The 12,380-nt window shown below is 51.9% G+C and overlaps 2 long non-coding RNA genes across 2 annotated transcripts in view; one reads left to right on the forward strand and one right to left on the reverse strand.

Annotated features, from left to right (window-relative positions):
• Positions 1-6,636, reverse strand: part of LOC117802739 — a 7,104-nt gene extending 468 nt beyond the window's left edge. Inside the window, exons 1-2 of the long non-coding RNA XR_004626247.1 lie at positions 6,465-6,636; positions 5,608-5,677 (exon numbers count right to left, since the gene is read on the reverse strand). This is a non-coding gene — a long non-coding RNA (uncharacterized LOC117802739). The remainder of the gene's footprint in view (positions 1-5,607; positions 5,678-6,464) is intronic.
• The window catches only part of LOC117802738, a 13,339-nt gene continuing 5,027 nt past the window's right edge, over positions 4,069-12,380 (forward strand). Inside the window, exon 1 of the long non-coding RNA XR_004626246.1 lies at positions 4,069-5,579. This is a non-coding gene — a long non-coding RNA (uncharacterized LOC117802738). The remainder of the gene's footprint in view (positions 5,580-12,380) is intronic.

Below are 12,380 nucleotides of genomic sequence, written 5' to 3' on the forward strand. Positions count from 1 at the left end.
TCGCAGGCTGAGCCCCGCGCGGCTCGGGCCCAGGCTCCGGCGCCGGCTCCAGCGCGCGCTCAGGCGTCCGCGTCCGGGCTCGCGTCGCCACTGCCGGCGCGGCTGGCTCAGCTCGCTCGGGGCGTCTCCCTACTGAAGAATTATGTCGCAGAAAGCCGCCGCCACCATCTTGAACTGGCAGTGAACTTTGCTTTCTACATATAAATACAGATAGCAATCACACCCCAATCAGCGCCGAGGCTTCAGGGCATCATCTCAGCAACTCTAACTTTCCCATTACGATAATGTGATTTTCACTCAGTCTATAATATCACCAGCCATGAATAAAGCAACTGGCTCTTTCTGTATCTCTCCTCCCTCCCCCCCTTTCCTGCCTCTCTGCCACCCTCCTCAGCCTCCTCTCTTTTCCTCCCTCACTCCCTCCTCTTCTGTCTCCGCAACCTCTCCCGGTATCCGTCTCCATCCCCATCTCTGCAACTCGGAGCTTCTCGGCCTTCTTCTCCCGACCTCCCTCCCCCTCCCCGGGGACTCACATTCCCTAAATACTAATGACAGGGATTTGCAGTGCCCCGGGCTCAGTTCAGGTCTGCTCCCCAGCTCCGCCATCATCTGCCTTTGCCTGAAGGTGAGGAACTCTGCGGGCTTGGAGGTGGTGGGAGCCGCCTTCAAGGCTTTGGGGGGGNTTTGGGGGGGGGGGCGGGTAAGGAGATGGGGGGGAGCTAGGAATTGGCTCCTTCCCTCCTCTCTCCCTCTTCTCTTAGGTACCTGGATGGATCTGTAAGGATTCCTCCCAGGAGCCAATGCCGGAGACTCTGGAACTAAGGGATCCAGCCTGGATTGCTGAAAACCGCCTACTTAGGGGAGGGTCCTGGAGGCTCTGGTTTTCTGGATATTGGGGTCCCCAAACCCCACCAGATTCCAAGTGCCAGACTATTGTGAGTGGATAGAGCTGTTGAGAGGGTGCTCTGGAGAGGCCTGGCAGAAAGGAGAAACTGGCCCAGCCTTCTAGGGTCACTTCTGAGCACTTCTGGGCCCTAAACTTGGTAAAGCTATCCAGACTGGAGATGTCTTTGCCAGGACATGGTTTTAGATAAAAGCTCACAGGGGCACTTGGGTGGTTCAGTTGGTTAAGCATCTGCCTTTGGCTCCGGTCATGGTCCTGGGATCCTGGGATCGAGTCCCAGTCTGCCTCCCTGCTCAGTGGGAACTCTTCTTCTCCCTAGGCCTACCACTCTGCGTGCTTGTGCACGCTCTCTCTGTCAAATAAATAAAATCTTTTTTTTTTTTTTAAAGATAAAAGCTGGGGCGCCTGGGTGGCACAGCGGTTAAGCCTCTGCCTTCGGCTCAGGGCGTGATCCCGGCATTATGGGATTGAGCCCCACATCAGGCTTCTCTGCTGGAAGCCTGCTTCCTCTCCCACTCCCCCTGCTTGTGTTCCCTCTCTCGCTGGCTGTCTCTATCTTTGTCAAATAAATAAATAAAACCTTAAAAAAAAATAAAGATAAAAGCTCACAGACAGCCTTTATCAAGATGTCAGCCACCTTGTCAGAGCTCCTGAAAAGGCCCCTTGCCTTCATGGACACTCTCTGGGGTGTTAGTGGTGCTGGTGGGGGGGGATTGTCTGTGCCTCTAGTCATTCATTTATCTAATCCTCTGGGTTTGTATTCCAGTTCTTTCACCTGCTAGTTTTGGGACCACGGACAATGCTCTTAACTTCTCTAAACCTCAGTGTTCTCATCTATAAAATGGGGATACTAATAGTACCTGTCTAGTGAATAAAATAATGCATATGAAGTGCTTAACACAGTGCTTGGCACATTGTTAAATGTTCAATAAATGTTAGCTATTATTACAGTCAGCAAACATTGAATAACCACCTGCTGTATGTGTTAAGCAGTATGCCATGGAGGTTAAGAGCCTGTGGTTTTCGAGTCAGACTGTCTGAATCTGAATCCTAGCTTAGCCACTTACCAGCATTGTGACCTTGGAAAAGTCACCTAGCCTCACTCGCAAGTCAGTTTCCTCATCTGTAACAGGAATAATAATAGTCCCTATTTCATAGGGTCGTTGTGAGAGTTACTCAGTCTGATCTAGTGTTTGGCCAGTGCCGACAGGTCTGGCAGGGCGAATCCAGCCATACACGAGGCAAACACTGCTCTGAGTGTCCCAGAGACCACATTCTGTCTGCGGGCTATTCTCTGGGCCCCTGACTTTTTCTGTTGCTCTAGAGCACTGATGGCCTTGACCTTCCACTTCCGTGAGGATGAGGGCTTGCTTCAATTTCGCTGGCTATAAGAATTGCAACTTTTTAGCTGCTGTGTTGCCTGGGATGGGACTAGGATTCCTGCCTAGTCCCTAACTTGGGCAATGGTGGGGAGAGAAGGTGGCTTTTGTTGTTTTGTTTTGTTTTAAAGATTTTATTTATTTGATGGAGAGAGTACAAGCAGGGGGAGCAGCAGACAGAGGGAGAAGCAGGCTCCCTGCCGAGCCGGGAAGCCATGGAGGACTCAATCCCAGGACCTTGAGATCATGACCTGAGCTGAAGGCGGACACTTAACCGAGCCACCCAGGCACCCTGAGAAGGTGACTCCTGAATGCACTCTCTTAGGCAAGGGTTCCAAGGTACAAAAGGCAACTCTTTTTTTTTTTTTTTAAGATTTATTTGGGGGGGAGGGGTGGAGGGAGAGGGAGATAAGCAGACTTCCCACAGAGCAGGGGCCCTGGCAGGGCTCAATCCCAGGACACTGAGATCGTGACCTGAGCTGAAATCAAGTCACACATTTAGTTGACTGAGCCACCCAGGTGCCCTCAGAAGGCGACTCTGGACTGTTCTCCCTTAGGCACGGGTGACAAATTAGAATCAGACATTTGCATTCTGTCCATTTCTGCATTTCTAATTATTTATAGGTCTGTTTGCTTGCTTGCTTTTAGTTTTTCTTCATTTCTCTCTGAAGGATCCTTTGGCAGCGTTCCAGCCTGATTTCAGATGAAAGAGAGGAAAGATGACTCCACTCACTTTGGTTGGGCAATGAAGGGGCACCAGGGGTTATGGTGGTCAGAGCTCCCAGTTCTGGAGCCTGGAGGGGCAGACCCAGGGGAGGAACCTCAGGGCACAGTGTCAGGAGAGTGGCTTTTTGGGGTCTCTGCTCCTACCTAGCCTCTCTGCTTGACTGCAGGAGGAAGGAAGCTACCCTTAAAATCCAGAGCAGAGGGGGGCCGGCTGGCTCAGTTGGGAGAGCATGCAGCTCTTAATCTCAGGGTTGTGAGCTCAAGCCCCACATTGGGCATGGAGCCTACTTAAAAAAAAAAAAACAAGCAATTAAATAAACAAAATCCAGAGTATAACCTAAAGCGTTCTTCAGGAAGTGCTTTAGCCAAGGGAGCCAAACAGTCTGAAAACTCCACATATACCTTGGAGTCTGGTCTCTTGCCTACTCACTGTACTCCTCAAAGACAACTAAGACAGGGTCCGTGCCTTAGGGATGGTCACAGTCGGTGTGGGAGACAGGCATGGAAACGAGGAAACAGAAGGCACAGCGAGAGCCAGCACAGTAGACATGAGCTACAGGGTGCAGTGGGGGCAAAAAGAGAGCGGTAGTCGGGTGGTACTTCCTAGAGGGGCTGGTGCTTCAGCTAAATTGTAAATGTGGGCAGAATGGGAGGGGAAGAAAAGAGTCTTTAAGGCAGGGGGAATGGCATGTGCAAAAGCCTTGAGGTGTCCAGCAGCCTGGCACACCTGGAGAACTGAAGCACAGTGGGGGGGGGTGTCACTTCAAGGGATGCCAGTGAAAGGGGACAGATAATAAAGGGCTGTGCAAAGTTGACTTCTCTCCGGAAGGGCTTTAGCAGTGGAGTGATTTGCATTTCCAAAAATAGCTCTGAGGATGAAGAAGTAAGTGGGGGAAGGGTGCAGCCCAAAACGCTGGAGGTGGGAGGGGTGGGGATCTGGCGCGGTGTGGGGATCCCAAGGAGCCAGGCAGGAGCGCGCCTGAGGGGAAACGACAGGAGTTTGTACCTGACTGGGTGTGGGAATAAGGGAGAGCCCTCGAGGCTGCCAGTGCAATGGCTGGCTGCCAGTTCTTGCCTGGGTGGATGGTTGGAAGTGACAGAGACAGGGAATGTGGGGAGGGGGGCGAGGAATAGGTTTGGGTGGAAAGTACAAACTGTTGAGTTCTGATAGGGACGCGTACTTGGGAGGGGCTGTCTAGAGCACATCTCAGTGCAGATATGCAGGCGGCTGAGAGACCGTTAAGAACTTTATCGTCACACATTTGGAAATTAAGGTGTCTGGCGGGAAGCTGAAAATAGCTTGAGTTCAAGAAAGAAGTCTTGTCAGGGTACATGGATTGGAGAGTCACCAGCTTCTGGATGATAATTAAGGCCATGGGAAGGAGGTCAGTTACTTGGGAAGGACGAATGAGGAGAGAAGGGGGTAAGAGCAGAGACTCAGGGAGCAACAGCACTCAGGGGTGGTTTTCAACCTTGGCAACACATTTGGATCAGGAAGGGAGCTTGAAAAACACCCGTGTCTAGGCCCCACCCCAGACAAACAGTCTGAATCTCTGGCAGTAAGCTCTAAAAGGTCCTCAGGCTGAGACCCCATGACTCAGAGGGAAGGCAGAGGAACAGGGCTAGCAAAGGAGACGGAGAAGGAACGTTCAGGAAGATAGGAAGAGTTTCAAGGAGGGAGAGTTCCAAAGCATCAAATAGAGCAGGATCCTAACAGTTAACCCCTACCCAGTACTCATGCTGTGTCAGGGACTCCACACGAACTCCCTGAATCCTGGAGACCCTGTGATGCGGGTACTATAATCGGTATTTTAATGATAAGGAAACTGAGGCACAGGGATGTTAAGGAGTTGCCCAAAGTCACGCAGCTGGTAAGCAGAAACCAGGATTCAAGCGCAGGCAGGCCACTGCTGGGTCTGCTCCTAACTGCGGTGCGAGGCCAGTTCTCCTGCAGTGGCTGAGGGAGGTGTTTTTAGCACAGCTGGTTGGAATCATCTCCCAAGGAGCCCGCTCTCCTTCTCCTCTTCTCCTTTCTCTGTTTTCCATCTCTTTCCCTTTTTCCTCTCAGCCTAGGTCACTAAGGGTTGTGCCTCACCCCCGTGGCCTTTTCCGGCTGAGGGGCCCAGGTGGGGCTGGTTCTCCTCCTTCCCTCTTGCTGAGACAACACGGTCCGCCCCTTATCAGGTGGTCCCAACTGCGGGGCACGTGGCCAATAGCCTCTTCACGTACCAGGCGGAGACGAGCAACTTTCTAAGCGGGTAGTCAGGCTAAGGCAGAAGGATCCAATCCTCCTGGAAATTCAGTCTTCTGGGAAGTACATGCAGAGATAGACCCTGAGAAGGAAGGAGACTGGAATCCACATTCACGTGGAGGGGATGTGAGCATAATCAGACCTTGGGGATATCCCCTCCCTGTTAGCAGTACCAGGGGTCTTCAAAAACATCCTGTAAGGGCTACCTCTGGAACAACTGGACCGGAATCTCTGGGGGCCTGGTGGGATTTAAAAGCTCTGCAGTGATTCTAAAGTGTAGCCCGGGTTGAGAACCACAACCTCAAGAGAAGATTTCTGGGTAAGTATAAAAAGGCCCTGCTTCTAACCTTAGTTTTGTTACTTCTGGGTGGTCTTGGGAAGTCCGTTGGATCTCTTTGAGCCTCAGTATTCTTTTATCTGTAAAATAGGGGTAGTAATCTTGACCCTGCCTCCTTTATGTAAGTAGTTATGATGCTCAGGCAGACTAGGAGACGGGGTGTATTTTGTTAATCATGGAGGACACTGTATGAAAGTGAGGTGGAATTAACCTGTGCAGACCCTAAAATACAAATAAGCATATGTGTTCATTTGGGACAGGGAGGTACACTTGAGTAAACACACACACACGCACACACACACCAGACAGCTGCAGGTTGGATTCGGAAAGCAGAGCTGTGGTTTTCTAGACATGGCCTTTTATGTTTTTAGCCTTCAGAATATGCCATTAAAATATGGAGAGAGGATCTGGTGTGTGCATGTGTGCGTGTGTACGTGTGTGTGTGTGTTTAAATGATTGCTAAAGTGCAGCATCATTTGAGTGTGCCTGTCAGCCTATCAGAAACGTCATCTATAACCTTCACTGTTTGCAGTTTAATCTCCCCTGCCTCCCCACGGGCCCTGTTCTGACATTTTAAACCCCATAAATGACAGTAGTGCTCTAAGCCATTTTGAAAAAAGCCAAGCATTTGGAAAAAACACACATAGAGACATACCCCTAAATTCCCTTTCCCCTGAACACATGCTCACTCACGCTCATAAGTGGAATCACACACATGCTCACATCCCCGTACTGGCTGATTTGGGAGAAGGCACAGATACAGCCACCTTTAGTGCGCATGCGTGATGGCAGGACACGGGCGGAGGTGGGCACGGGTGTGTGTCTGATGACCGTGCCCCCATTCCAGTGGACACACAGCAGACCTACCTTTCTGCTGCCGTCCTCAAGTCCCATCCATTCTTCAGCTCCGTGGCCTTGAAAGACGGGGAAGAATCCAGGGTCCTTGAAAGGCTTTTTCGGAGAGCAATGGGATGACATGGAAGGCTGAGGGGCCCCAAATCTTGGAGTCTAGTGTCAGGCAAAGATGTATATTAATAGGCTGAAGATCTCCAGTCTTGGAAAGCCCAGGGGAAGGGGATTACTAAGCAAACTGCACCCCACCTTATCAGCAAGCAGAAGGCTTACCACACTGGGGGACTAGAATGAAAAAGAAAACCCAGAGATACTTACGAAAAGGATGCGCACGAGTAGAAGATGCTGACAGTGCGCTCCATAGAGGCAGGTCCCCGTCAGCCCCTGGCTGGATCCCTTGGGCCTGGCACGGGGGCTACAACATACCAGAGGCTCAGAAATGCCTGTTGAATGAGTGACTGAAAGAATGTGTAAGGAGCGCCTCGGTGGCTCGGTTGGTTAAGCAACCGACTCTTGGTTTCGGCTCAGGTCATGATCTCAGGGTCCTGGGATGGAGCCCCGTGTTGGGCTCCATGCTCAGCAGGAGTCTGCTTCAGGATTCTCTCCCTCTCTCTAAAATAAATAAGTAAATCTTAAAAAAAAAAAAAAAAGAACGTGTAAGCTCTAGAATGAGTAAGTGGTGAGGGGAGAGAGAGAGTGTGTGTGTGTGTGATGGGGATGGGAGATTGGCTAGTTAAGGATAGTTCCTTAGAAAAGATGACTTCTAATCTAGAACTGGGAGAGAGGGGCGCACATCACATCTGATATCCTTTTGTTCCAGGGTAAGTGGCTGACTTTTCTTGCTTTGGACTCTGACTTTGCAACAAGATCTCTCTACTCAAAGATAAGACAGACTTCCAAACGAAGTGGGAAATGGTAGGAGTGGTGAAATAGGATTACCTTGGTGCAGTCCTGGGGCATTTTCCTGAGCTGCTGGACTTTTCTCCTTATGTGCAAGGTGAATGTACCAGCAGAGGATAGGGACTCCAGGCAGCCCTGCTTGCTGCTGAGGGACTCTGTGGATTCTTTGTGGCAGGGCTGGTTCCTGTGGCTCGCCCTCCCTCCACCTCAAGTTGTCATGTACTTTAAGGAACTGGTTTCTATGGCAACCAGTCAGTGTCAGAAAGTGAGGCCTGTGATGTCAGAATGGGGAGTAGGGTGAGAAACTTCCATCTCCCACATCCCTGGCTCCTCGCTCTGTGCCTGCAGCTTTGCAGGGAAAGCTCTAGAAGAGATGCAGGACATGCACTCCTGAGAAGCACGCATTCTGGGTCAGGGCGCAGGAGTAGGGACAGGGTAGAAGATCTGATTCACCTGGCAATGTCCCTACCTGCCACACAACCCCAAAATGCTGACAAGGCTGGGGGCCCAGTAGTGAGACAGGGTGGGCATACTTAGAAGGGTAACAATTATCTGAGACCGTTGCTTGTGCTCCTCCCTATTGCCTAGGAGAGGGATCCTAGGCTTTCTTTATTTGGGGGGAGGGGCTGTAAACAAGGCCCAGAAGGAAGGATGTCTTGGTGCAAAGAAGACGAGACCCTGTTCTCAGGCCTCATGTGAGACCTGTTGTTATTCCCCAAGGATGGATGTTTTCGTCTATGGGAGGAAAGTACATGCTTTAAATAAAAGGGTAAGGAGCCCAGCTAGAAATACATCCAGAGAGTGTAGGAGAGATATCCAGTGGGCACTTAGCTCCTGATTCTTGGGGCAAAGAATGAGATATGGGTAACAGAACCCTGGCAGTTTGAAGCCCTAGATAGATCCTTGGAACCATGGCTGGGCTTCCTGAGGAACAGTCTGAATAATCTGGGAAGGTCATTCCAATCAGAAGACAAAAAGACAGAGTGCAAAGAACCTTGTCCTCAGGAGAAAAAAGAAGGCTGGGTATTCATTCACTGGATTTACTGGCCAAAGTGTCTGACCCCATCACGCCAGCTAGGCAAGCTTGCTGTAACAGTGGTGATGATGGTGGTGATGGTGATGATGGTGATGATGGTGATGATGGTGGTGATGATGGTGGTGATGGTGGTGATGGTGATGATAATGGCAGTGATGATGGTGGTGATGATGATGACGGTGATGATGATGATGGTGATGATGATGATGGTGGTGATGGTGGTGATGGTGATGATGGCGGTGATGATGGCGGTGATGATGATGGCGGTGATGATGGTGGCGATGATGATGGTGGTGATGATGATGATGGTGATGATGATGATGGTGATGATGGTGGTGATGATGATGACGGTGATGATGATGACGGTGATGATGATGACGGTGATGATGGTGATGATGATGACGGTGATGATGATGGTGGTGATGATGACGGTGATGATGGTGGTGATGATGATGACAGTGATGATGACGGTGATGATGACGGTGATGATGATGACGGTGATGATGATGACGGTGATGATGACGGTGATGATGATGGTGGTGATGATGATGGTGGTGATGATGATGGTGATGATGATGGTGGTGATGATGATGGTGATGATGACGGTGATGATGACAGTGATGATGACGGTGATGATGATGGGCAGCAACAGCTACATAGCCCTTTACTAAACCCCTTTGTCCTACCAGCCCCACGGGTAGGTAGGCAGGACTTGTCTGCAGGTTGGGTCTGGAAGCTGACTTTGGGATGGTGTCCATGGTGCTAGAGCTTTACTGGGGAGTGCCTTGGGATTATCACTAGTGCAAGAGAAGGAACTGGAAAGAAGCAGGACTGGACAGAGGGAGAAATTGGGTGGTGCTGCAGTCTCCAAAAAGGCTTTTGCCTACCTCAAGGGGGGCTCAGAGGCAAGGATGGCCCTTCTGAAGTGTCCCGAGGTACAGAGAGGTGGCTGGGCCTTCATGTGCCCATGGTGACAAGACAGTGGATGCAGGCTGCCCAGGGAAAGGCATGGCCTTCGGTGAAACAGCTCTCTTCAGCAGAGACAAATCCAAGGAAGTCTGACAGGGCAAGGTGATGGTGGGAGACCCTCCCTCAGCACCGAGGGAAGCATGGGACTGCACCACAGCCCCCCCACAGCAGCTATTATGACTCTCCTTTTGAAGCTGAAGTTCAGAGAGGTGTGATGACGCCATGCAGCTAGCATATAGGCAGGGTCAGATTATAGTTTCAGCATCATAGGCTTAGTCTTCGCTTCACAGAGAAGGGCTTTCGGCATAAAACTTGCCCAGAGCGACTTCATGAGTCAATCACTGGAGAACCCTCTCCTTGGGCTCCATGGGGGCTAGGCAGTTGGAGCTGGGGTGCCGTATGGGGGGGCTGGAAGCGGAGCTCAGTGCACCAACCCTGGGGCAGACAGAGTCAGGGTGCAGAGACCCTGTGCCAGGCCTCTGAGGACCGCTCAGCTCTGCCGCGAGGTCCGGAGAGCCTCCTCCTCCCGCTCTGGAAAGTGGAGACTGTGGCCTTAATCCCCCTCAGCTCCGGCCACAGAGCCGGCTGGTCTGGGCTGTGAGAGAAACTTTCCTGACAGATGTGTCGGATTGACCAAAAGATGACGGGCTTTGAGGAGATTATTCTGCCTGCTTGATGCCTGGCCCTTGAGCCTGCAAGAAATGGAATCTCTGAGGGTCTCCCTGGGGGCTTCTGAAAGGGGGCAGAGTAGTCAGCAGGGTCCAGCAATGGTCAGCCTCCCTGGCCAGCCCCAGGGCAACCAGCTGCCTCCGCCTCCGGAAAGCTTAGCAGAAGATGTTTGCTGAGGGATTGCCAGAGGGGAAGGAGAGAGTGGACAAGGTGACAGAGGTGAGAGATACTAAGGTAGCGACCCAGAGAACAAGGAGGGGGCTGACTCTTCAGAACTAGCCATTCCCATAGAGAGAAACAGAAGGAAGGAAGTCCCCAGCCTGGGCTTGTTTGCAGGCTGCTAGGCTGGGCCATCCAGGGCCTATTAAGGATTTCGGAGGTCACTGAAGAGTGTTGTGTAGAGTTGTGGTGGGGTTGGGGTGGGAGCCATGATGGTGAGCTTGGGAAACAGAGTGAAGGGAATCCACGCCCCTCCCTCACCTTTCACACTGGAATTGCTGAGTCCACCGGCTGGGAGTGACAATGGTCTTGCTCTTGCTTCTCCCAACTCTCCCTGCCTGGGAGGTGGAGAAAGAGCCTGAACCACCGTGGCGGGAGGACCCAAAAGTGCAAGAGACAAAGGGACAGGAACCCGATGGCAGCTCCGGAGTGTCCTCAATGAGGATTTGCCAGGCCCTACCCAGTTCCTCCTTCGCCCTGAGGGTAGTGGACACGTGGCCCAAGCTCCTTCCTGCCCTTTTCTGGGAGGCAAGAGTGAGCGGCCCCAGCTTCTGTCCAGAAGATTCTGACCCGAGATTGATTGCCGGGTATTTTTTAACTCGGCCAACTTGCCCCTCCCCACGCACAAATTTCCCTTCATGACCTTGTGACTCCTCCATTAGGTCTCCTTTCTTGCTTTAAGAAAAAGCCAGGCAGGGAGGGCTGGGGACCAGGGAGGGAGGCGAGGCGGCGGGCAAGGCTGAGCCAATCGCGGGTCTGCAAGGTGCAAAGCAATCAGCCGAGCGGCTGGTGAGCGGGGTCACTCAGTAGTGTGCACATCAGGGTGAAATCCTTTCAGCTCTTCTCCAAACCCCTAGTGAAAGACAATCAGGCTCGCTGTCACCGAGCTAATTCTGTCTATATAAAAGCAGTAATGAAATTCACGGCAGGATTACCCTCTCCATCCAATGGGCCAGCGTCGTGGTGACATATCTCTCTTATTGCCCGAATGTAACACACCATCTAATTTACGTCGTGTAGCGAGCAGGAATGAAATGTTCATAAAGAATTGCTGCATCTCGTCACCTTAACTGCGGCCCGGGGCTCTGAGGCATCTGTCAGGGAGAGGAGCAGGAGGAGGGAGGGCGGGCGGGGCTCAGGGAGCAGCAGCCGGGGGCAGGCGTTCTGGGGGGTTGTTGTTTCTTAATAGGGTGAAGTGGAGGCAGAGGGAGGTAGGGGCTGTGGGGGAGGCTAGGGAGAAGAGCGGGGGAGGGGGCATGGAGGGCTTCGGGAGGCAAGGATAAATAAGGGTAGGATGAAGTGGTCTATAGGGAGTGTTTGGAGGTCTGTGGAAGTGTGGGGAGCCGGAGAATCTGAGAGTATGTTTGGGTTTGGGTGAGTTTGGGAGGATGAATGAGTGCCTCAGTGGCAAGGGGCTTGCTTAGGAAAATGACCTTCTAGGTGCCTCCCAGATACTGTGGGGTGTCTCGTCATAGTCTCTCTCATTTTCTGGAAGTGGAAATCCGTCCACCTCCGAAGGCTATCAGAACTAAACTCTTATGTATGGTGATTAACATAATATAATAAAATTAAATTAAAAAAAAAAGAACTAAACTCTTGGGTGGAAAAGCGAGGAGAGCTTTTCTAGAAGTGAGCAAGGAGCAGACAGATACGAGGAGCAAGTTTTACAGACTAGGGGTTTCCCATGGCTCCTCTGTCCCCTCATCTGCCACTGCAGGACCCACGTCAGGGAGCCCCGTCACGTCCACCTCAAGTATGCAGTGTTTTCCTCCCCTGCCCTTCCTCTCTCCATCACCTCAGTCCAAGGCCACTGCCATCTGTTGCCTGGCTGACTCAACCCACCCCCACCCCTATCCCCCCGACTGCAGTCTGGACACATGTCGCCTTGCCCCCTCAGCTGGGCCTGGTGGTGGTCATGTCACTACTGCCGTCCCTCAACTTGAAACCCTGTTATGGTGTCCCCTTGCTCTTAAGATGAAGCCTGGAATCCATGACTCCAAGATCTTTGCTCCACACTCTGAGTTGCAAGGCACGCTCCAGCCATATTGGCCTTTTCCTATTGTCTGAATGTGCCGTGTTCTAACCAGCCACTTGGAAGACTCCTGCCGGGGGCAGCCTCCCCACCCCAGCATGGCCTT

This window comes from Ailuropoda melanoleuca, chromosome 6 (assembly GCF_002007445.2).
Source record: "Ailuropoda melanoleuca isolate Jingjing chromosome 6, ASM200744v2, whole genome shotgun sequence".
NCBI classification, from domain to species: domain Eukaryota; kingdom Metazoa; phylum Chordata; class Mammalia; order Carnivora; family Ursidae; genus Ailuropoda; species Ailuropoda melanoleuca.